At 41.2% G+C, this 3917-nt stretch overlaps 1 non-coding gene across 1 annotated transcript; it reads left to right on the plus strand.

Moving 5' to 3' along the window:
* Nucleotides 1–752: 752 nt before the first annotated feature.
* Nucleotides 753–893, plus strand: LOC115070963. The gene has a single exon (XR_003850069.1). It is a non-coding gene; the product is annotated as a small nucleolar RNA SNORA67 (small nucleolar RNA).
* The last annotated feature ends 3024 nt before the right edge of the window (nt 894–3917 follow it).

A 3917-nucleotide genomic window follows, 5' to 3' on the forward strand; every position in this document is an offset into this window, starting at 1 on the left:
ACAGACTACATGACTGTGGCTGGTCCAGAAGTTCTGCACTATGAGGCAGGATTCCAGGCAGGAAAAATTTGCTATCTCATTAACACACTAGGCATCCTGCCCATCTATTTAGCATAATATAAGGTGAACCCACCTTCCTAGGGGTGGTCCTACGACCAAATGATTGACCAGTGAAACTGAAAAGGTGAATCTTCAACAGACTAGAGATTTTATAGTCTTTTGTAAAAACATTTTATTTATTACTTTATGTGTATGAGTGTATTGTCTGCATGTAAGTGAGTGCACCCACATCATGCAATGCTGCGGCAGTCAGAACAGGGTTTTGGACTCCCCTGGAACTGGAGTTAAGGACAGTTTGTAGCCGCCATGTGGGTGCCAAGAATCAAACCCAGGTCCTCTGCAAGAGCAGTCAGTGCTTTTAACCGCTGAGCCATCACTCCAGTCCTGAGATTTTATAGTCTTAACCAGTTAAATTTACCTAAAATGGAGGAGCGTGGGCTATTACAATGAAACAACACATCAGTGTGATATGACAGTGGACCTTTGCGTAGGAAAGAAGCTGTGATGCATAGCTTTAGTTGTCAACTTGACACACCTTGGTAGAGGGGCCTCAGTTGGGGAACTGCCTCCATTGGATTGACCTGTGGCCTTGTCTGTGAGGTCTTTATTTGATTGTTGAGTGACATGAGAGGGCCCAACCCACTGTGGGTGGTGCCACCCCTGGGAAGTTTGCCCTTTCTTAAGCAGGCTGAGTCCAAGGTGATTCCCTCTCCAAGGGGCCAATTGATGCCCTTCTCAGGAACATAGAAACTTGGAAGAAAACTTGGAATGCCGAAGGTCTTTGAGGAGCAAGGGATGCATATTTCCTTTGCCTCACTTTGGTTGCCACATGAATGTTTTAAAAAAGAAAGAAAGCAGGCTGAGCACAGGCCAGAGAGGCAAGCCAGTAAGCAGCTATCTTCCATGGTCTGTGCTCCAGGTTCCTGACCTGAGTTCCTGCCATTGGCTTCCCTTGATGATGGACTGTGCTTGTAGGTCAAATAAACACTTTCCTCCCCAAGTTGGGTTTGATCAGTGTTTCTATCACAATTGAAAATAACCCTAGAAGAGATGCTATATTCCCAAGCTAGGTTGCACCCACTTACCTAGGATCATCACAGCTAAACTTACTGACTGTTACAACCTGCAAGAGAGGAGGGGCAATAAGCATGATGATGGAACAGTGAAAGATTGTAGTGCAAAAATGAAGCATTTTGGTAGGCATGTGGACTGCTGTGATGCAAAAATGGAGCATTGTATGAAGACAGTGAAACCATGTGATGGGACAATGGATCACTGTAACTCAAAAATGGAGCACTATGATGAGACAAAGGAGGATTCTGATCAGACAGTGGACATTTAGGTTGTAGAAATGCAGCATAATCATGATGATAAGATGGAACATTGTAAAGAGATCATGGAGCACAGTATTACAATAATGGAGTATTGTGATTAGACAGTAGACCATTATGAGGAATTAATGGAACATTGTGATTAGATAGTAGACCATTATGAGGAAATAATGGAACATTGTGATGCAACAATGATGTAACAATGTTATGTAATGAGACAATGAAGTATTGAGATGGCACAGTGGACCATTTTGATGCTACAATGAACAATTGTAATGAGACAGTGATGTACTATGACGGGATAGGAGACCATTGTGATGCAACAATGTGGCACAGTGATTAAACAGATGAACAATTTTGTGGGACTATGGATGATTTTGGTGTAACAATATAGTATTTTGACAGTATATTGGAGCACTGCAATGAAATGTGGATCATTGTTATGCAACATTGGAGCATTGTGATGAGACAGTGGAGCATTGGGTTGGGAGTATAGGCCATTTTGATATAACAATGGACCATTGTCAAGTAACAATGGTGTATTGTGATCAGAGAGTGGATCATCATGACAAAAATGGAGAATTTTGATGAGACAATGAAACATTATGATGGCAAAGTGGACCCCTGTACTGCCACAACGCTGTGAAGCATTTTGATGACACAGTGGAGCATTATGGTAGGACAGTTTAACATTGTGATGCTACAAGGGGGCAATGCAATAGGATGTTCAACAACTGTTATGAAAACTGGAGCATTGCAATGAGAAGGGAAGATTTTTGGGAGAGAGTGAACCATTGTAAGATATTGGAGCATTGTGAAAGGACAGTGGACTGTTTTGATGCAACAATGGAGTGCTGTAAATAAGATAGAATAGAGTTTTGATGGAACAGTGGACCATTGTGGTGCAACAATGGAGCAGTGTGACAGGACAGTTTGTCATTAGGCTGCAAAACTGGAGCATTATGAAGAGACAGTAGAGCATTATGATGGGAAATTTAAAATTACAATGGTACAATTAAGCAATATGATAGGGTATTGGACTGTAGTTTTGAAAATATGGAGCATTGTTGAGACAGGAGCATTGTGAAGAGACTGGATCATTATGAGGGAGTAGACCATTGTGATAGGACAATGGTCCATTTTAGTGCATCAATGGAGCATTGTTATAAGACAGGGTAGCATTTTGATGGAAGAGTGAACAATTGTGATGCAACAATGGAGCATTGTGATGAGACAATATAGAATTGTGATAGTACAATGGACCATTCTGATTTAACAAATACCCATTGTGATGAGACTGCTCTCCATTGTCGTGTGACAGTGGAAAATTGTGAAAAGATAATGGAATGGGTTTTTTTAATGTTTTATTTATTATTTTTATCTTTTGTGTATGAGTGTATTGTCTGCATGTATGTAAGTGCACCTGTGTCATGCAATGCCTATGGAGGTCAGAGGGTAGCAGATTCCCTTGGAACTAGAGTTACAGACAGTTGTTAGTCTCTATGTGGGTGCTGGGAACCAAACCCAGGTCCTTTCTTTCCCCTGTCCTATCACAATACACCATTGTTGCATCACAACAATCCACTCCCCCATCATGATGCTTCACTTCCTCATCAAAATAGTCTGCTGTCCCATCTCAGTGTTCCTTGTCTCATCATAATGCTCCACTGTTTCATCTCCGTGGTCCATTGTCCCATCACAATGCTTCCCTATCTCATCACAATTTACCACTGTTGCATAACAATGGACCACCGTCCTATAACAATGCTCCATTGTTTCATCAAAATGGGTCACTGCCCCAACACATTCTTCTTCTCTGTCATGATAGTGCTCTATTGTTGTATCACAACAGTCCACTGATCTACCACAATGCTTCATTTTTGCATCACAGTGATCCATTGTCCCATCTCAGTGCTCTCCTGTCCTATCTCAATGCTCCACTGTTGCAACACATGGCCCACTGTCCCATCACAATGCTCCACTCTCTCATCATAATGCTCCATTGTTATATCAATATGGTTCACTGTCCTATAAAAATGCTGTATCATTACATCACAGTGCCCACTGTGCCACTGTGTGATCAAAATGCTCTCTCATCAAAATGCTTCATTATTCATTAAACTTCTCCATTGATGCATTACAGTGGACCACTGTACAATCACAATGCTCTCATATCTCTTTACAATGCACCACTGTTATATATCAGAATGAGCCATCATACAATCACAATTATACTTTGTCACTTCATAATGCTTAGTTGTTACATCACAATAGTTCACTTTCCCATCACATGCTCCATTGTCAAATCACACTGTTCTACCTTCTCATCACAGTGTTCCAATATTACATCACAGTAGTCCATTCTTCCATCACACTGCATCGCTGTCTCATCACAATTCTCCATTTTTTAACATAATGGTCCACTGTTGTATCACAATACTCCATTGTTACCTAAGAATGAACTCTTATCCAATCACAATGCTCCAGTGTATCTTTATAATGGACCACGATCCCATCACAATGCTT

This window comes from Nannospalax galili, unplaced genomic scaffold (assembly GCF_000622305.1).
Source record: "Nannospalax galili isolate Female #2095 unplaced genomic scaffold, S.galili_v1.0 scaffold54, whole genome shotgun sequence".
NCBI classification, from domain to species: Eukaryota; Metazoa; Chordata; class Mammalia; order Rodentia; family Spalacidae; genus Nannospalax; species Nannospalax galili.